We start from the raw sequence: 22,139 nt of genomic DNA on the forward strand, positions 1-22,139 counted from the left end.
CTTTCGCAGGCTTCTGCATGCCTTGTGTGTGTGCCTCCAGGATGTGGGCTGGGATGTCTGTTCCCAATACACATCTTGGGTGCCAGAGAGTCTGGAGTACCCTGAATGCCTGAGACAGCCGTGGTCCTTGATTGGTCCACGTATGGAGTGTGTGTCTGTGAGCAAATCTCCCATTGGATCCTCTCCATTTTGACACGAAGGGAACTTTGGATAAGAGGAGGCTGAAAACACCACTACCATGTCGATCTCCTGAGTTCACACAGAACAAAGGAACACGCAACACGAAGCCGAGTCGAGGAACCGTTGGTGACCCTCTGGAAGGTTTGGCACCCTGAGCCCACTGTGGTTCCTAGAAGGTCTACAAAGATGCTTCGACCCATTGGAATAGTGGGACCAACTATTCCCGGCACCTTCATCAAACCCTGCAAGTATGCTTTCTTGGACGTGTCCCTGGGCCAACCAGTGGACTGACCAGCTTACCTAGGTGCTTTGCTCTGTCACCGCCGCCGTTTCGAGGAGGCCCTCGAAACTTGGTATACTGCTAACTCTGTGTCCCCGGCACCCTCACACCGAATTTCGTACACTTGCATTCCCAGGTATGAAGTGAGACGAGTGGTTACCGTATTGCCCTGCCGCAGCAACGATCTGTGCAAGTTCGCTGAATTTGTGACCCTCTTGCCCCTGAAGCTTGCTGCAGTGAAACTGTGTCGATTCCTCCACCCAGAACAGAGAAATCGCCACTGTCCCGTTTGGGAATCCTTGCTGTATCTCAGGAACCGAAAGGTGCCGAGATGTCCTTTTTGCCGCATTCGAACCTGCCAGTGACGTGGACTGAACTGGTGAAGTTTGGGTCTGCCTGCGTCAGGAACCGGTGAGTACTCCTTACCCCAACCAGTGACCCCTAGCACAGGAGCCCATTCTTACACATGAGTGGCCCCTGAGGGTCCCTTTCCTTTCCACAGCTATTGCGAAATAGTGACTCCATCCCGCACTCTCGAACTGCCTCTGCCTTCAAGTGGAGGTCTTGCTTGAATAGTGGGAAATTGTTCTGCATCGCCTCATCCACCTTCCTGAGCTGCTAGAGACCCTTGAAGAGACCCTTTCCTGCCCATTGGCACAAGTGCGTGCATGTACTATTGAGCATAAGGCTCCTCTCTTCGTCGGGCTTGGACTGTGTGTATTATTTATGTTGAACTGGGCCTTAAGATTACCTGCACTGCCTGTTTTCCCTCCTCTCTAGCTGGTCGACATATTTCATGCAGCCATCCCTTTAGACCCTGATGGTCTTGTATATATATTGTATTGAGTGTGATGTATTGGTTTACCTAGTGTTATTGTGATTCTTTACTATGGCCTTGTAATAAATGTGTCTATATTTTTAATATAATACCTGTCTGGAGTAATTTGTAAGTGTCCTTGCTTTGTTTGCTCATTGAGGTCTTTCAGTCGCCCTCAGCCCTCCTGAGACTATGGACCTCATTACGAGAGGGGCGGTAACGGGTTAACGGCACTGGTAAAGGTGCTGGCGCCGTTAACCCCTTATCGCCCCTTTACGAGGTCACCTCGCCGGACCCGCTCTGGACATCTGGTTTTACATCATTAACGTGCCCGTTATTAGCATGCTCCCATTCCCATTGAGCCCTATGGGGGCTCAAATGGGAATGGGGATGGTCCGAGTCCGGGTTCCCTGAATGGGGAAATACCCAAGGTCGGAATGGCCCGGTATTTCCCTATTCAGCGAACCCAGACCTGAGTTGGGCGGCAGATGCACCGGCACCATTTATAACAGAGCCCGTGCAGCCGCGAGTTGTGCTCACGGGTGCCTGACAGCCCGCCAGGTCAGACCTGGCAGGCTCTCGGGTACCCGTGAGCACAACTCGGAGTATGTCGGTGCGGTAGCAACAGACCCGGTGCCTTTCCAGCGTCGTTGTTACCGTACCACCATACTCCTAATGAGGCCCAGTGATTAGCACAGTAGCAAGGTTCTGCACTCAGCGCGGTGGATACACGCTACGGAGTCAAAGGAGTGGCTTATGCAAGGCTCATACTTGACTCATCATCAAAAAGCAAAACACTGTTTATCTAAGGCCGTTGCAGTATGCCCATCAATGTGCTTATGCTAGCTATAAGGTTAAGTACGATACTCAATGGTGTACTAGAGGGGAGAAGGCTTCTAGATATGATAAACAGTAGCAGTGCTCAGATGAGGCCAGCATTACTAAAATAAGCAGACAATCATTACATTAAATTATTTGGAATAAGCAGTTTGTATGGTGCCAGCGGATTACACAGTGCCGGATGGATAATATATATATTTTTGCATTTACCTGCACTCATCGTATATGGTGATCACATGTAATAGTTCAGGGGAGTGGAGAGGAGTGTTCTGGGAACGAAGGGCATCAGTCGGGCCGCATGGTAACAGAGTTCAGTGGCATGCAGGAGCTGGCTTAGTTTGGAGCACGGGTAATGAAGTTTTGACAGAATAAGTGGGCCATGAACCATAGGCCCTGACAGGCACCGACAGGCTTGTGTCTATGAAGAGTGCCTTTAGGGAAATTGCCGGCTCGCGCCTTCCGGCGAGGCCCACACCAGGAAATAGAAGCGCTAGGCTAATAGGGACTGCAGTAGGTTAGGTACGGTTGCTAGGAAACCAGTAAACAAATTGTGTGGCCACCATTTTAGCTGATCCTCATGTCTTTACCACCCAAGAAAAGTTACTGGACTTTCACCAGCGTACTCAGGACATACTAATGTATTTTTCACGATTTAAACAATTGGCCAAAGAAGTCAATTGGTCTACTAATGCCTGTTTCACAATATTTCCCCGCGGTATGCATGAAGACATCAAAGATGAGCTGGCCAGGATAGCTAGACCGGATTCCCTACATGCTCTAATTGACCTTGCTATGCAGATTGACTACCGTCTGCAAGAGTGAAGGGCTGAGAAGAGAAGACTCTGCCTACATCCAGGCCTTCGTTTCCTTCTCCTCCGTCCATAGGTCCTGCTTCAGCTTCATCCTCGGAACCAGAGCCTATGCAATTAGGTTCCCTATGGAGTTCCTTGACCCCAGAAAAAGGAGCTTGCAGGATTGATCAAGGACTATGCCTTTACTGTGCTTTGCCTGCCCATGCAGTTAGAATATGTCCAATCGTCCCTCCCAGGAGGAAGTAAAATGCCAGCTCCCGGTCCTAATTGGAGCCAGGATTTGGGAGGCTGACAAGAGCTTCTTAACATCCTTCACCGTGGAAAGGACTCCAGGATAAGGACCCAATCACTGTCCTGGCCCTGGTGGATTCAGGGGCGATGGGCCTGTTTATGGATGATTCTTCGGCAGAACTCAACCGGATACCACAGGAACCAAGAGCTTCACATCAGACTACTGAGGGCATTGACGGGAGACCTTTGTCATCTGGGCCTAATACTGAACAGTCCGCTTCCGTTATGTTGCAAATTAGTAACCATCATGAGACTCTTTAATTCGACATTATAAAGTCGACCCATTATCCCCTTGTCCTAGGGATGCTGTGGTTATAAAAACATAACTCATTCATAAACTGCACAGGCCAAACCCTCTTCCTGGATGTTAGGGAGAATTCTCTGTTTAGGCTGAATTTCCTAAACTAGTGAGTCCCCCAGCAGCTTTGCTGGATTTTTGGGGTTTATTTTTTTCTTCTGCCAAGAGTGAGACTCATTGACCCTCACTCTTGGGCATGATTTGAGTGTGTTTCTTTGACTCTAGATATGTTTAATGGGCTATGGGGTCTTTTACTCCATAAGGTCTCATGTGTTTTTACTATGTGTGTTAAACAGCACCCTCCGTGCAGTAACACAGGGGTGTCATAGTGACACCCCACCATAGACTCCATACCCTGGGACTGACTACTGTCTCCCAGGGCATGTAAAGTCACCATTGGCTTTACTAGTCCCAAATTATTAACAGAAACCAGTACAAACCATCATATTGTGGACGTACTGCTCGGGGCAATTCGATTGCCCCGGGGTCTGTTAGTCGAGGGGGCACGTCTCCGTCCCCCCTGATCGAGTTTTGGCTGGTGGCAGTGGAAACTACTTTTTATATTCGACCGCAAATATTTTCCTATGGGATTTTCCCATTGTTCGAGGCTACCAACTTTAATTATTTAATTCTCATCGCCTCGAACATACCGCCGGTTTATTTAATTAATATTAATTTGCCGGGTGGTATTTTTTGCCAGGACTCGATTCTAAAATGGCGTTTGTGTTCTCTTCTGTGACTCCAACCCAAGTCGATCCCTTTGTTCCACTTTTTGGCGGGCTTCTCCACAGAAACCTCCAAAAGTGGTGCCACTCTGTCTGGGTACCACAGGGGGTGTTGGAGGGGGTTTAGGCACCCTGGACTGAGTTACCTTGGTAACTCAAGTCACACTCTTGTGTGATTGGACCACTTAGCATGTTTGATTGACAGCTAGGCTGAGTGAATGGGGGTATGCTGCATAAAAGCAGGGCTTTGGGGTCTGGAACATCAGAAGTCGCCACAGGACCTAAGAATCTGACGAGGGAGAAGCTGAGCCGACCTGCTACGACGACACCACCGGTGGAGCCCTGCTGAACCGTCTCACCACTTTTCCCAACGACAGAGGAGATCTCCAGCCCGGAGAGTCCTCTTCCTTCGACTGCTGGGGATAACCAGTCTGCTTCCTTTTTCGCTTCATGGAGCATCTCGTGGCCGCCTTGCCTGTGCCAAGCACCCCGGCAACCGAGATACCATGTATTACCACTACCGCGAATCAAAGGGTAGTACCTTTAACCGGAAAACTCCACGGCTGGTTTCTTCCCTGGCAGTGCAACGACCTTCATCTTTCCTCCACGTCGAGATCTTCTCTTCTTCTGGACGACGCTGCAACTTGCACCCGCTGCCAGCAACAACTGCGCCCCGCTGGAGGATCCTTTCCACTTAAGGTACCGTGTTCCGCCTGGCTTCCCTTGCAACCGACTGTACGGGGTAGATTTAGCCCCCGGCTTTCGAACCTGGGTTAGCCTGGGACACCCTGGCTAAACTTTTCTGAGCCTAACTAAAACCTTTCTGAACTCCCTGCAAGACTTTTTAAGCCTGTTGTCATTGTGTGATCTTGGGTGCATTTGTGCCCTGCTCTCTCCAAGAGTGGGCCCGGCCTATGGACTTTGGCTCACAAGTAACTTTTGACTTTCCTGCCTTGCTTAAGAGTTCCTAAATATTAGTGTGGTGTATTTTCCTATATTCTGCCTTTTTCCCTCCCTTTTTCGTTAACTTATTGGAGTGCCATTTATAGTTAAGCGCTCACCTCTGTCTGGAAATAAGTGGTGTTAACTAAGACTTGTCTGATAAGGAATAAGGGATGTATATATAATAATATATAACTGTGTTTGGAGTGATTTACAATAATAGTGCTGGAGTGTTTCAATAAGTGTGTTTTTAAATAAATGATTACATACCTTGATACCAAAGCTCTGGTCAGTGTTTGCTTGTGCTATTGTATCTGAGTGCCTGTTGTGTATACTTTGCATACTGCCTAACTCTTCTTGAGGGAAGTCTGACTGCTCAGCCACAGCTACCAGGTAAATCTGGGTGGTGCAGACTCCTACCAAGTGGGTTTACTGCCAACACTTGTAGTCCTAAATCTTTTGCAGTGGTCCCCAAGGGAACTGCACAGGTTTCTGCCTAACACTGGACGTGGAATATTGCGTTTCACACTGCCTACAGAGCTCTAGAGAAGTAATTGTCAAGACCACTATTATGCCTGAATCCAGTACTTCCCTTGTGCTCTCTTGCGTAAAGAATGTACCAGTGGAATATTAAGACTTCTCTGAAGTATTCTCTGACTCGCTGTAAAAGTCTCTTCCCCCTCATCGCCCAGAGGATGGTGCTATTGATACCTCTCCAGAAGCCATAATTCCATTTGGGAGAATGTTCAGCCTATCCTCAATGGAGAAAGTTGCCCTAAAGGATTACCTAGATGTCAACCTAAAAGAAAGCCCTCTGGGGCCTTGCTCTTTTTTGCCCCAAAAAAAGAGACCTCAGAATTACAGCCTTGATTGGATTTTCACGTCCTTAATGAAGTCACAAAAAAGAATAAATATCCTTTACCATTAATCCCAGATATTTTGGAAGCACTCAGGGGTGCTGTGTATTCTCCAAATTGGACCTCCATGGAGCATACCATCTTCTAAGGATAAGATCAGGTGATGAGTGAAAGACGGCCTTTCGAACACCATTTGGTCATTTCGAATAGCTTGTGATGCCCTTTGGACTCAAATGCGCCAGCTATTTTCCAATGGTTCATGGATCGTATTTTTTCTGATATTTTGTTCCATTGTGTCATCATCTACCTGAACGATATACTTATCTTCTCGCGCAAAGCTGAAGACCATCTGGAATACGTCAGGAAAGAGTTTACTAGGCTACGAGAGAACCATTTGTTGGCTAAACCCGATAAATGCCAGTTTCATTGTACCTCAAAACGATACCTGGCTTTTCTTATCAGGCAGTCTGGCATAGTCATGAATGCTAGAAAGTTCTCTGCTATAACCACTTGGCCTCCTCCTTCCTCTGTCAAACAGGATTAATTCTTTCTTGGCTTGCAAACTTTTTTCAAAAGTGTACCCCTAATTTCTCCAACATGCTTCTACCCATCACTGGTCTTTTGAAAAAAGGGATACCCTTTCTATGGTCTAGCGACCAGGGACAAGGCTTTAGTCAACTAAAAAGGATGTTTACCGAAGCACCTGTACTTTGTCAACCAGAAGACACCATCAAACCCTTCATCATGGAGACCGATGCTTCTGACACAGCCATAGGAGCAGTGTTGAAACAGGCACAAGATGACCGAGAGGAACATCCACTGGCTTATCTCTCTCGTACCATATCCGACAGTGAAAGGAACTACTCAGTTTTAGAGAAAGAGTTATTGGCTGTGAGACAGGCCTTTTTAGATTAGCGCCACTTGCTACTGGGAACCCAACATCCAGTTCTCGTCAGAACTGATCACAGAAAGCTGCGAGTCCTGAAATCCTTGGAATGTCGGAAAAGCCGACAAGCCCGTTGGGAATACTTTTTTTCACAGTACCATTTTACTATGGCATATCTACCAGGAATTTAAAACATGCTGGCTGACGCCTTATCTCGGTGTCCAGATTACATCAATATCTCTTCTGGAGCCCTTCCTATGGTCTTACTGAGTACGGTTTCCATTTCTCATGCAGACAGTTTCTTGGATGGTGTATTACAAGAAACCGCAGCCTCTCACGAATGGCAAACCATCTTGCCGTCTAACCCCTGGGACTTCTTCAAAAGGGACGGATATCTGTTCAAAGATGGCTTGATGTTTTTACACACCAAGGAGGCTCAGAAAATCACTCTAAACCTCTGCCTTGACCATCCATCGGCAGGACATCGTGGGATAACTGCCACGCTTCGGAATCTACAAAGGCACTTCTGGTGGCCAAAGATGTCAAGTACAGTGAAGGAACATCTTCATTCTTGCTTGGTTTGTTCTCAAAACAAGCCGTCAAGGACAAACCAGCAGGGTTGCTTCATCTGCCACCATTACCTTCCAAACATGGCAGATCATAGCTACCTATTTCATAGTCGAACCTCCCACCCCGCCCACCTCCCCCTCTCAAACGGCTATACCACTGTTATGGTTACCATTGATGCTTTTACTAGGATGGCTCATTTTACTCCTTTGTTTAACATGCCCACTGCAGCTGGAACGGCAACAGTGTTCTTCTGAGACATTTTCAGTTTGCAGGGTCTACCTTCCGTCATCATATTGGATCATGGCAGCCAGTAGATCTCCAGGTTTTGGTCTCACTAATGCAAACTTCTACACATCAAGAGGGTCCTTTTGTCCGGCTACCATCCCCAGAGCAGTGGAATGACAGAGAGGGTCAATCAAGTTAACGACTGGTCTACTCTGATGCCCGTTGCTGAATTTGCTTATAACAACGCTGATCACTACTCATTGAACACCAGCCCCTTCTCCTGTTCATACGGTTTCCACCTTACAATAATGCCCTCAATAAGAGCTGGATCCTGTGATGTATCCTCAGTACCAACCTGGGTTACATCAGGTTCTTCAAGTGCACAGTCGGGCCATAGAACATCTAAAGCCAGAGACGACATGAAAAGATATGCCGACAACAAACATAGGGAATCACCTCAGTATTCAGTAGGTGATCAAGTATGGCTATCATCAAAATATCTACCTAGACATCTATGACCCACTAAGCTGTCGCCACGTTTTTACGGGCCATTTCTGATATATGAACCCAGTGGCTTTTTGCCTCCAACTACCATCTTCACAAGAGAATTCATCCAGTCTTTCATGTCTCCCTATTAAAACCATATGTGGCATCCCCTTCTGCTGCCCGAATACCCCCTCCTGCGCTCACCGCTAATCAGCAAGTGGAATTTGAGGTATCCCGCCATTGTGACTCTCGATATCACTGGGGCCAGCTACAGTACCTGGTGGACTGGAAGGGGTACCCACCACCAGAACGTTCCTGGTAACCTGCTTCTTTCATCCATGCCCCTTCTTTGCTGTACACAGTCCCTCGCCTGCATCCAGGCAAACCTGGAGGGTCTGGGTATCAGAGGGGGCATGATGTCACAAACCGCCAGTCCTGGTCTCTGTGGTCAGCTTGGAAACACGTCCCTCACATTCCGGGTGCCATTTTTCTCCCAAAATGGCATCCGTGATCATCTGCAAGTGCACCTCTAGCGGTCTAGTGTTCGGACTGCATCCGACCACAGTGCCGACTCTTCTGGTTTTGCCTCATATAAATGGCTGGGATGCCCAGATCAGCATAATATTTACATGCCTGCTCAGCACTCCTAGGTTCTATTTTCCCTTGTTCCCGCTCCTGGCTCCTACTTGCTACTTGATTCCCTCACTCTCCTGGTTCCCTCCTTCTTCCTTGTCTCCCGTGCTGCCTTTTCTGCAGTATTTCTCCTTCGTTCCCTGATTCCTTGGAACTTCCTGGTTCCCTCCTTCTTCCTTGTCTCCTGTGCTGCCTTTTCTGCAGTATTTCTGCTCCGTTCCCTGATTCCTTGGATCTCTCCTTACCTTACTGCTGCTGCTGCTCTTCCCTTCATCCTGGACTCCCATGTGTGACAACCTCTTCTGCAGCAACACCTTTCTAGGGAAACCGGCACAGGTTTTTCTCTACCCTTTGGGGCACATGTTTTTCTCCTCTACTACTTTGGCATTTTCCTCCAGGGGTCACCCTGCCTGGGCTCACGCTATTCAGGCAGTGTGGTGTCAGGCAAATCTTGCCCCTATCTCCACGACGTTCTCAGAAGAAAAAGGACAAGAAGTCTCCCGATAAGAGACCTCCAAAGTGAAGGCACAGGTGAGTGCCAGCTTGACTTCTGACAGATGCTGTGACGAAGAGCAATCATCCACTGTGAAGATTTCCCAAAGGAACCTTTGTTGTTGTGTACGATACATTAGGCCTCTGAAACAAGAGACTTTGGGCCTCATTACACGGACGGCGGTGGACCAAGGTGCTATTAGCACCTTGGTCCATGGTGGTAAAATACCAGCACTGCCTTGGTGGAAAGGGAAATTACAGCCCTATTCCAAGGTTGGTGGGGCGGTAATTCCCACTTCCCCCATTGCCCTTCCCCATTCCCATTTTTGCCCCATAGGGCATAATGGGAATGGGGAAGGTGCTAATTACGGCACCGCAAATTGCGGTACTGTGATTAGCTCCCTGGTCCCTTTGCGGGTTGGTTTTTAATGCCTGCAAAAAGCAGGCGTTAAATTCTCCAACCCGCAAAGGGACCTCGTAGTAAGGCGGTAAGGGTTTACCAGTAGCTGTAAACCCTTACCGCCTACCTTGTAATGAGGCCCTTTGTATGAAAGAGATTTGGGCGCACAAAGTCCTGATATTGTGAAAAGGAACTGTAAACTCATGCCGAAGTGGCTCAGGAGTGTGCTGTGCTCAAGAGACCCACCTTGTCCCGTGCTAGAAACGTGGGGAAGGGAGATCCCGGCCATACCATCCTGACTTATCATTTTGTAAACATGTCTTTCATTTCTTGTGAATTCTATCCCACACTATTTTGTAGCATACCAGTAAGGATTGATTTAAGATATGATATGGCATTTGTAACATGCCTATACACAAGTGTTTCAAGGCACGACGAGGCAAGGAAGGGGGAACGGAGGGAGGACGGAGACAACGATCTCACTAGGTCAGGTGATATTGAGATTGCGCAAGTGCAGGGGAGGGGCGAGGGGAAAGTGCCAGGGGAAAAGGAAGGGGACAATGCTTTACATGGGATCAAAACAAGATGACAGAAGAAATGTGTCCAGCAGGTGGCAGGTGCAAGGGCAAGTGCAGATACAGGGACTGTAGGGTTACAGATTGGCGATAGGTTTTTTAGTATAGGCCCTTTTCATTTGACTAAGTCACCACTAAGATTGTATTCTTCTTATTTGATGGTCATAGCTTGCGCCCATCTTAGATTTAGGTTTAGATTAGGCATGTATCTCACCCATTTATGCAGTTTAATAAACACCTTTGAACTGTGATCACTTGTGTCTGGGCCTCATTCCGAGATTGGAGGTAGTCATGGCGCTATTAGCGCCATGTCTGCCTCCAATAACAGTACTGAGTCTGCCCTTGTTCAATGGGCACTTACCGGTCTAGTCGGACCTTTGTGGGACCGGTAAATCCCATTGAAAAAGGCAATCCCCATTCCTATTTGAGCCCCCATAGGGGTCAATGGGAATGGGCAGGGAGCTAATAACGGTACCGCAATTTGCGGTACCGTTATTTGCTCCCTGGTCCCTTTGCGGCTCCCACTAAGGCCTCCTGGTAAAACCAGGCGCCCATAGCGGGACCTGCTAAGGGACCTTGGAATAGGGCGCAAAGGGATTACCGGCACCAATGTCCTTAACGGTGCCCGGTATCCCTTTGCGCCCTACTCGGAATGAGGCCCTCTGTTTTACTTTAATATGGTCACATATGGTGTTAAGAGTGGGATGTGATTCAACTGATAAAAATTGAAAACCATGCTGATAATTGTTGTACCATCCGAAGTGGAAAATAAAATTGTTGAACCCCTCGACTCTGATCGCATATCTACACTAAAAGAGGTGTTCTCACAACTTCATACCCCGACTAGTCATCAAGATCTGTTCTTTAAAGTGTTATTCGACGCCCTTCCTTTCTCACATTATAATATACAACAGTGGAATCGAAATAATATTGAAAGTTCGACCCATTTTTACTTTCATCAGACCTAGCGCTCTGAACCCCCCCCCCCCTTTCAAACCCTTATTTTTGGTACCCATTGGCCATCTGTAGCGAGGCCATCCGCGTTAGAGATTAACTTATCAAAATCCATTCCTTCGGCAGGCTCAGAATCAGAAGAATCCGAGGATTTTTAAACCTTATCCGAGGGAGTCGAAACTTGTTTCATTTATGATTTGAACCATCCACAGAGGGAACCCTTGCACCCCAGGAAGAAATGGCCGACCTAACCAATATCATTGCCCAGTTAGTGACCCATCAGATGCAGGCCGAAGCTAGACTCCAAGAAAATGTAACTAAACTAATTGAGTTACAAGCAAGACCCTTAATGCCACACGGGGTACTTCAACCGTATCTTGAAGGCGTAGATTTCGAAAATGATTTCTTAAACTTCAAACGTCTATCTAAACAACTAGGATGGGAAGAGAACCTTAAAAGATGTTATTTGGCCCCTTTATTGAAAGGCGAACTACAAACCTCCTATCAGCTGCTTAGTCTTGCACAGGGGGGCACCTTTATATCCATCAAGGAGGAGCCGTTAAAAAGAGTAGGGCAAACCTACAATTTTGATCGGCAGAAGTTGAGGACCATTAAATTAAACACTGAAAAACCCCCTTAGAAATGTGTCAACGTGTTAAAAATACTGTGGCTCTATGGATCAATGGTAAATCCCTAGAACTACTGACGGTAATGATCACCCTGGAACAATTCACTAATTTCTTACCCCCTTTTTTGCAGAAAGCCATCCTACAGCTAAATCGGCCATTGAGACTGCACAAAACCACTGAGATGCAGCTAAACAGTTCGACTCAGCCTACCGTTGGGAGGGACGGAAGGATCATAAACTGATCCACCAATCTCAACCTCAGGGAATAGAGAAACTAGGGGGATCGTAGTCAAAGAAGGGATGTTACGAAAAAAGCAGAGATTAAAAGAACTGATCCCAAAACCAAAGATGAAAGCAAAAGGGAGGAAAAAAAAAAGAAAAAAGAGCAGACCACCTCCTCCTTTCTGTTTTTCCTGTAGAGAAACAGAACATGTAGCTAGACACTGTCCAAAGAATCTAAGGGATGACCTATGGAAATAGGCTGTTTAAAGGGTGAAGAGTGGGAAGAACCCGAGGAAGATCTAGACACCTTTAGTATCTGTTTATGTCAATCGTCTGCAGACTTTGCATATGAAAAGGCTTGGGTAAACAGGAGCCAAGTATAGACCTTAATTGACTCAGGTACTAAGCAAACTGCTATACGGGCCGATTTAGTTACAACAAAGGACCTGGAAAATGCAGCCCTAGTTAGAGTTACATGTGTGCATGGGGACAATGAAATATAGCCCAAAATACCTGTACACATTAACATCCGGGTATAATCCTGTGAGATATCATCAGTCATAATTCCTTGGCTCCCCAAAGAAGTCATTCTGGGGCGGGACTTCCCTACATTCTCTACTCTCTTGCAGAAAACTCCACCTCGATTTGAAGATTTTCTACCCCAGTGTTGAAGGCAAGCAGCCTGCTACTCCAAATATTCCCCAATATGGTACTGGGAAAACTCTGAACCTAAACTTGAAAATGGCCTTAAAAACCAATTCATAGGCTACTGTAGAGAAACCAGTGAAACCCCTACACGAACACCAACCACAGCAAATCAATGGGATATGCAAGAGTTCATGGATATCTCTCTTCCTGGTCTTAACAACTTGGATCCTGGACAATGAACAGGCATACCCACCTTGCATAGGGGAAGGGTATCTAAGAAACCTAAAGGTGTCTCACTCGCCAGTCCCCAGGGATCTATCATCTAGGTGGCCACGACATGGCCATCACTATTGTATCCAGTTCCTGGGGGTGGACTACTGGGGGAGGATCACTTCGATGAGGGGTCTTCGGGGAGTGGCAGTTGGATACCGAAGGGTGAGATGCAGTATCCCCTTCCTTATGACACATTTCCCCCATCCTGACCAGTAGGATATTTAGAAACTCTAATCCCCCCTTTCCAACACAAACACTTTCTCACTACATGAGCAAAAACGGACTAACACCAGAGCCTTTTACCTGACATGTCCCAACACAAGGGTCAGGCAGAGTCGGGCAATTGCTGAGAACTATACACACCTGACGACCCTTTCCCTTCCCCACTGGGATAAAAGGTGGAGCATGAGAGCACACTTGGAGCAAGGCCGAATGCACGCAGAAGCAGCCATTCCGGGACGGCAGTTCAAATGGAGGAGAAATATGGTGGGACCAGAGAGGACGACCAAGAGGGAACTGCCCTTGCCCTTTTTAACCCAGCCCAGCGAAGCCTTCGCGATAGGTAATATAAGACCGGGAATCGCAGCTGGCGAGTGGTGCGACAGATGTCAACAGTACACAAGGCCCTCCCGCACTGATAGCCAGGTTGGGGAGAAGCATTTGCCGTTGTGGTACCGACCTTGACTCCTGAGACAGAAGAAGAGCCAACAAGTTCAGCACAGCCGGAGGAACCTGATACTCAACCAGGTTGTGTTAGGCTCAAGGTTGCAGTGGCAACATCATAAGAAAGAAAATAATAAACAAAGGTCTTGTTGTGAACACCATTGGTACAAGAAATAGAGTGGTCCGGTGCCACGTGGGCGTCCATTCGAATGTCTCTAACTGGTACCCCTCTAAGGAATGAAGTGAAAGTATTGAACTAAGAGTTTTTGTTATTGAAACTACAAGACCAAGAGACCTGGGGACCTGGAGAGGCCGCTGTGAAGTGTCAAAGTGGTCATATGAGGGTGAAGCAAAACCTCTTGTACAATCAAAAATCTTTGACACATTGGGCCTCATTACGACCCAGGCGGAGGACCATGGCGGAATGGGGAATTACCACCCCATTCCGAGGTTGGCGGGCGGCAATTCCCCATGCCGCCATGGCCCTTCCCCATTCCCATTTTTGCCCCATAGTGCTCAATGGGAATGGGGAAGGCGCTAAGTACGGTGCCGCAATTTGTAATAAGCACCGAGGTCCCTTTGCGGCGCCCTACTTTAACGGCTGGTCTACAAAGGGACCTCGTAATTAGGCGCTAATAGGTTAACGGCGCCGCAGCCTTTTACCGTGCCATTAATCCATTAGCGCCTGGGTCGTAATGAGGCCCATTGTGAAAATGTGCCCAAAACTGCAGGAATTGTGAAGGTGGCATTTGCGCCCGGAAGAGGGGAACATGAAGTGATTTTGTGTGGAGAGAATGAACCGCACAATTGTTTAAAAAGACATTGGGCCTCATAAGTTTAAGTATATGTTTGCCGGACCTAGCGGGCAGAAAGGCACCCGCGAGGACAGCATGTCGGATGCACCAGCATTGTTATAAACGGTGCCGGTGCATCCGGACTTCCCATTCCGCCCTATGGGGCCGAATGGGGAGCATCTTTTATCCGGTGCCCGCGAATGGGCAAATACTGGGTCTGGCGGGGACGGAATGCCCCGATAATTGCCCATTCGCAGACGCTGGAAATTTTCGGATGTTTGGCACCAGCCTTCTGGTTTTACCAGAAAGGCTACCGCCAAACTTCTAATGGGGCCCATTGGGCCTCATCATGAGGCTGGCGGTAGTCATGCCTGTAATACAGGCACGGATGCCGCTGGTATTTATTTTTTTCGGCACCCAGAAATGAGCAATTACCGGGTCATTACGGCCTTGCCGGACCCAGTATTTGCCAATTCCTGGGCACCGGAAACAATTCTTCCCCATTCCCCAATGGGAATGGGGAAGCCGGATGTACCGGCACCGTTATCAACAGTGCCGGTGCATTCGACATGCTCAGCTCGCGGGTGCCGGTACGGCCGCCAGGCCAGCACTGGCGACCGCAATGGCACCTGCGAACAGAACTCGTAGTTTGCCGGCCCCGGAACTACGGTACCGGCATGCTTACCGGTACCGTAGTTCGCGGACCGGCAAACTTATAATGAGGCCCATTAAGATTTCTGAATATTACAAGGTGACGATAAAGTCAAGGGAACTGAATCCTGCATTGTGTGGGGCAAATGTGAACCTGACTGAGGGATGCCTACGAATTGGGGTGGACAGTGATGAACCTGACTGAGGGAGGGAGGCTATTGAGAGAAGGCTCAGAGCCCGGCTGAGGGGGAGTAAGGGGTGAAGAGCAATCGCCCGCCGTGAAGATTTACCAAAGGAATTTGTGTTGTTCTGTACGATACATCAGGCCTCTGAAGCAAGAGACTTTTTATGAAAGAGACTTTGGCACAGAAGGCCCTGATATTGTGAGAAGGAACTGTAAACCTGTGCCGGAGAAGCCCAGGAGAGTGCTGTGCTCAAAAGTCCTGCCTTGTCCCATGCTAAAAACGTGGGGAAGGGAGACCCTGTGAATACCATCCTGATTTATCATTTTGTGAACACTCCTTTCTTTTCTTGTGAATTCTATCCTACACTATTTTGTAGCATAGCAGTAAGATTGGCAATAGGTTTTTTAGTATAGGCCCTTTTCATTTGACTAAGACACAACTAGGACTGTTTTCGTATTATTTGATGGTCAAATTGCGGTACCGTAATTAGCACCCTGGTCCCTTTGCGGGTTGGTTTTTAACGCCTGCTAAACAGCAGGCATTAAAGTACCAATCCACAAAGGGACCTCGTAGTAAGGCAGTAAGGGTTTACCGGTACCAATGCCCTTACCGGTACCGGTAAACCCTTACCGCCTTCCGTGTAATGAGGCCCTTGGACATGATTTGAGGGGTCCCTTTGACTGTTAATGTGTTTTATGGGCTATGGGGTCTTTTACTCCATAGGGGCTCATGTGTTTTTACTATGTGTGTTACACAGCACCCTCAGTGCAGTGACACAGGGGTGTCCTAGTGACCCCCCACCATAGACTCCATACCCCGGGACTTACTACTGTCTCCCAGGGCATGTAAAGTCACCATTGGCTTTACTAGTCCCAAATTATGAACAGAAACCAGTACAAACCATCATATTGTGGACGTGCTGGTCGGGGCAATTCGATTGCCCTGGGGTCTGTTAGTCGAGGGGGCACGTCTCTGTCCCCCCTGATCGAGTTTTGGCTGGTGGCAGTGGATACTACTTTTTATATTCGACCGCGAATATATCTCTATGGGATTTTCCCATTGTTCGAGGCTACCAACTTTAATTATTTAATTCTCATAGCCTCGAACATACCGCCGGTTTATTTATTTAATATTAATTCGCCGGTTGGTATTTTTTGCCAGAACTCGATTCTAAAATGGCGTTTGTATTCTCTTCTGTGACTCCAACTCAAGTCGAGCCCTTTGTTCCACTTTTTGGCGGGCTTCTCCACAGAAGCCTCCAAAAGTGGTGCCACTCTGTCTGGGTACCACAGGAGGTGTGGGAGGGGGTATAGGCACGCTGGACTGAAATACCTTGGTAACTCAAGTCGCACTCTTGTGTGATTGGCCCAAGTGGTGAGCCGGCCGGCTCACCACTTAGCATGTTTGATTGACAGCTAGGCTGAGCGAATGGGGGTGTGCTGCATAAAAGCAGGGCTTTGGGGACTGGAACTTCAGAAGTCACCACAGGACCTGAGAATCCGGCGAGGGAGAAGCTGAGCCGACCTGCTATGACGACACCACCGGTGGAGCCCTGCGGAACCGACTCACCACTTCCCGACGACAGAGAAGATCTCCCGGCTGGTGAGTCTTCTTCCCCTGACTGGTGGACACAACCAGTTTACCTTCTTTTCCTCGCATCCCAGGACGTCTTGTGGTCGTATTGCCCGTGCCAAGCACCCCGGCAACCAGATAGCCACTTACCACTGGTCCGCGAATAAAAGGACCGCTCCTTTTAACTGAGAACTCTGCGGCTAGTTTCTTCCCTGGCAGTGCAACAGACTCCTGTCTTCCTCCCCGACGAGATCCTCTCTCCCCCCGGACGAAGCATCTGCTGCAGGGGAACATCTGCTCCTGCTAGAGTATTCTCAGCACTTTAAGGTACTGTGTCCGCCAGGCCTCCCTTTCTAAAGATTGCTACAAGGTAATAATAATCCCTTAACCTTCTGGGCTGGGCTGGCCACCTTGACCATCTAACTGGTCCCTTTCTTTTGGTCCAACTTTTTCTGAACTGATTTCGAGACTTTTGGGCACTTTGAACCGTGTGACCTTGGACACATTTCGACCGGAGCCTCTTACAGTGGGTCCGGCCTTGTTAACTTTGACTTTACGGTTTTAACCTGCCTTCTTCTCCTACTGTGTTCTTCTGAAAGTGTTGGGATCTGTTTCTATCTTTGCTCTGCCTTTTTCTCCCTTTTAAACCGATTGATTAGAGTGCCATCTTCGTTAAGCGCTCACCGCTGTCTGAAAATAAGTGTTGCTTTACTTAAGACTTGTCTAACTAATCGTTGAAGGGAGTGTATATCTTTTAGTGACCGTGTTTTTGAACTGCTTAATATTAGTGCCTGTGTGTTTTATTAGATGTGGTTTTAAATAAATACTTATATCTCTTTTACACCAAGCTCTGGTCCGTGTTTGCTTGTTCTACTGTGTTCTTTTGACCTATTGTGAATACTCTGTATACTGCCTAACTGTTCTTGAGGGAAGTCTGACTGCTCAGCCACAGCTACCAAGTGAATCTGTGTGGTACAGACTGCTACCAAGTGGGTTTACTGCCAAACAACTGTAGTCTTAAATCTTTTGCAGTGGTCCCAGAGGGAACTGCACAGGTTTCTGCCTAACACTTTGGCACAGAAGGCCCTGACATTGTGAAAAGGAACTGTAAACCTGTGCCGGAGAAGTCCAGGAGAGTGCTGTGCTCAAAAGTCCTGCCTTGTCCCGTGCTAAAAACGTGGGGAAGGGAGACCCTGTGAATACCATCCTGACTTATCATTTTGTGAACACTCCTTTCTTTTCTTGTGAATTCTATCCCACACTATTTTGTAGCATAGCATTAAGATTGGCAATAGGTTTTTTAGTATAGGCCCTTTTCATTTGACTAAGACACCACTAGGACTGTTTTCGTATTATTTGATGGTCGTAGCTTCCTCCCATCTTAGATTTAGGTTAAAATTAGGCGTTTATCTCTCCCATTTTTGCAGTTTAATGAACACCCTTGAACATCACTTGGGTCTGTCTTACTTTGATACCGTGCCTTCCTTACGTCAAACATAACATAATTGCGAGAATTTCACTCTGCTCGTTACCGTAGTCAAAATCAGAGCTAGAGGACGTATTACAAACAACAACCTGATCCTCTAGGCCATTAGCAATTTAAAGGAGATCTGGGATTCTAGATAAATCATAACCAATAACATTACTCAAAGATGGCAGAGGAAAGCCAATTGACTCCCGCTGTGGCCTATAACAGATTATTATCAATAGGAGGAAGCATAGAATTATCGTTGTGCAAAACATCTGAACGATTCAGTCCACCAAGTGTCCGATTAGCCGCTTCCCCCTCCATTCTCACAATCGTTACTACCTCAGTACTACTGCATATAGCAGCACCTTCCTTACTCGTTTGAAATTATCAGTAATTCTACCTTCATCTAGAGATCCAGTTAAGATTAAATCATACATTTCAGACATCATGGTAGAGCAGCCCACACCCTTCATAATGGGTGTTTTCCCCTTCCGAATCTGTGATTTCACAGGTTCTTTTAGGGGCTGTTCAGAGCGTCCATTCAACCACACCTCAAGGAAACCAATTGGATTGGGTTCTAACGCAAATCCTTCAGGTCAAGTTAACAACTACAGAACCTTGTATATGGAGTAACCACCTCTTGGTATCATTTGAAGTATTGTTGGAGATAACTAAACAACATCATAATCCACATATCAAAGTAGTGAGCAGGAATTTAAAAAATCTGAATGCGGAAAAACTGCGACCCTGCCTAGATGACATTCTGTCATCTCTGCAGGATTATGATAGCTGCGAAACCATGCTAAACAAATACACAACACAAATCCAAGTTTTGGACAAGTAGCACCACTGAAACCTAAAACTGTTAGGAAAGATTGTAAGCATTAGAAATGGTTTGACGGCGAGCCGGATAAACGTAAAATAGAAAAAAGAACACTTGAAAGAAAATGGCAACAGAACCGTACAAAGGAAAACAAGGACAACTGGAAGGTAGCAAATAAAAAATATAGAGATAGTATAAGAGAGGCTAAAGATAATTTCTATAACAAGGAAATTGAAGCAGCATCCAATGCTACGAGTAAGATATTTGAAATCTTAAAAAACATTGAGAAACCCAATTCTCTTACCCCTCCCTTCTCACCTACAAAAGAAGACTGCGATGCAGCGCAAAATGCCTTTGCAGCCAAAATATTAAAGGCTAGGCAAAACTTAATTAAGGCCAGAGTACTCGCAGGTACATTATCACGGGAACAAGATAGTGCTAAACAGGCTAGGGCTGACTCATTTAATTTTACTATGATCTCCGAATCAGAAATGATCAAAGTATTAAAACACATGAAACCCACCTCATGTGCGGAAAATACTACTTCCAAAATTATTCTGGAAAACAAAGAACTGTTCACCCCAATCTTTGTGAAAATAGTTAATGCCTCGTTTAGAGAAGGCTCAGTACCGAAAGAACTAAAAAAAGTTACAATCACGCCCTTAGTTAAAAAGGCAGGCCTTGACCCAAAGGATCCTGGCAATCTCCGCCCCATTACGAACTCAAACTTTATTCTTAAAATATTGGATAAAATCACAACATGCCAATTACCAAAACATATAGAGAAACAGGATTCCCTACACAAACAACAATCTGGCTTTCGGGCTGTTCATAGCACAGAAACAGCAATGTTGGACCTTCAAAGCCACATGTTGGAATTAATTGATAAGGGTAAAGCAGGTATAGTGATACTGCTGGATCTCAGTGCAGCCTTTGATTTTGTAGATCACCAAATACTGGTAAATGTGCTGAAATGTACAACTGGGTGCTCTACGGTAGCACTGGATTGGCTTGTATCGTTTCTCACAGAGCGTCAAGCAAGAGTGCACTGGGGGGACCTGTTCTCCGAGGCTATCGCAATAATGTTTGAAGTTCCTCAGGGAGCAAGTCTCTCTCCACTGTTATTTAATATATACATGAGAAGCTTATGCGACGTGCTAGATGAGATTGGTGTGTTTTTTACAAACTACGCCGATGACACGCAGCTAATCATTGAAATAGAGGGTAACTACATCAGGGACAGTGATAAGATAGCAAAAGTTTACAGTAAAATAGAAGCATGGATGCAGCAGAACTGGGTGTATCTTAATGACTCCAAAACAGAACTCTTGATCTTTGGAACGAATCAGACAAAAGCCAAGCTAGCTGGGCCGTGACTTTACCACCATGGCGTAAACTACGTTTACGCCATGGTGGTTGGCGGACTTACCGCCCCATTCCGAGTTTGGCGGGGCGGTAAGTCCCCAATCCCCATTTACCCTTCCCCATTCCCATTTTTGCCCCATAGGGCATAATGGGAGTGGGGAAGGCGTTAATTACGCCGCCGTAAATTACGGTGGCGTAATTAACTCCATGGTCCCTTAGCGCCATGGATTTTAACACCTGCTAAAAGCAGGTGTTAAATCCGCCATGGCGCTAAGGGACCTCGGAATCAGGCGGTAAGGGTCGGCGCTGTTTACGGCGCCGTAAACCCCTTACCGCCTGAGTTGTAATGAGGCCCATTCTCTATAAATGAAGCAAAAATTCAAGTATCACATCAAGTTAAGACCCTAGGGATGATGGTCAATGACTCAGTCAGCTCAGAGGCCCAGGTAAATTACCTGCACAAAAATACGGCATACTATCTACTCCTCATGAGGGCAATTCGACCTTATTTGAATGAGGCTAACATAGCCACAGTCGCTAGGGCAATGCCCTACTGATAGGAGCACCAAAAAAGATTTGGCAAGGTGCCAAGTTATAGAAAATGACGCAGTGCGGATGGTAAAGGGATTAAAGAGCAAAGACCATGTGACTATGGCAAGAAGAGCTCTGCACTGGTTTAAGGTGGAGGAGAGGGCGAATTTCAAAGCTATAACTATTGTCCATAGATGCCTGTTCGGTGTCTCCCCTCAATACCTAAAGAATCAATTTGTGCTTAATACTCCACAGAGACACTTACGCTCAGCAGTAAAAGGTCTGCTCACAGTGCCAAAACAAGAATTAAAGGCAGGCTTGGGCAGATCATTTGCTGTTTTGGCTGCTACGCAGTGGAACAGTCTCCCACTTAAGCTGCGACTAGAAGAAAACATTCTTCATTTTAGGAAAAGTTTAAAGACACACCTCTTTAGGTGAAATCTGTTTTCACTCGAGCCAGCACAGGGATTATTGCTAGCCGTTAAGCTATAAGTTGTATTCGTTTATGTTAAGCGCCCTGATGCCTGTAGGTTGCCGGCGCTATATAAGATTACATACATACATACATATGTAGATTGTGAGTGCACTGTCGCCGTCACTGCCTGCAGCAGGTCTGCTTGTATGCACTTTCCTGTGCACTCGCGCGATACCATGCTTTATACAATATTAGTCGTCATGTGCTTCCCTTGTTTTGGCTAATACGTGAGAGTTCAGGGTGCAGCTGATGAGATGCATGTGTGATGCCGTGCTTTATAGAAGATTAGGAGTCGTACGCTTCCCCCGTTGTGACTAATATGTGAGAGTGCAGGGTCATTTGTTTCCTTAAGTTTGCACTCTTGTTTAAAAATTAATTTTAGATATTTTCAAGAAAATGCTTTTACATAAATCGTTTTTCTTTTTTGTAGGATGTTGCATATAATTTTGTCCTGAGAAAGACCACGCCGTTAATTAACCCATGTGCTACTCAGGGGACCCTGCAGCAAATTCTGACGTGCAGTCAACTTAAACCAGTGCATTCAAAAAAGAATCCTGGATTTCTAACTATGGGTA

General features: G+C 46.8%; 1 protein-coding gene across 1 annotated transcript in view; it reads left to right on the top strand.

Moving 5' to 3' along the window:
• The window catches only part of LOC138515436 (zinc finger protein 850-like), a 221,132-nt gene that overhangs the window by 11,579 nt on the left and 187,414 nt on the right, over nucleotides 1-22,139 (top strand). The window contains exon 3 of the mRNA XM_069630278.1: nucleotides 21,995-22,136. The gene's annotated coding sequence lies outside the window, so the exon portion shown is untranslated. The remainder of the gene's footprint in view (nucleotides 1-21,994; nucleotides 22,137-22,139) is intronic.

The sequence above is a fragment of the Ambystoma mexicanum genome, chromosome 6q (genome assembly GCF_040938575.1).
Source record: "Ambystoma mexicanum isolate Mex_15411 chromosome 6q, UKY_AmexF1_1, whole genome shotgun sequence".
Taxonomy (NCBI): Eukaryota; Metazoa; Chordata; class Amphibia; order Caudata; family Ambystomatidae; genus Ambystoma; species Ambystoma mexicanum.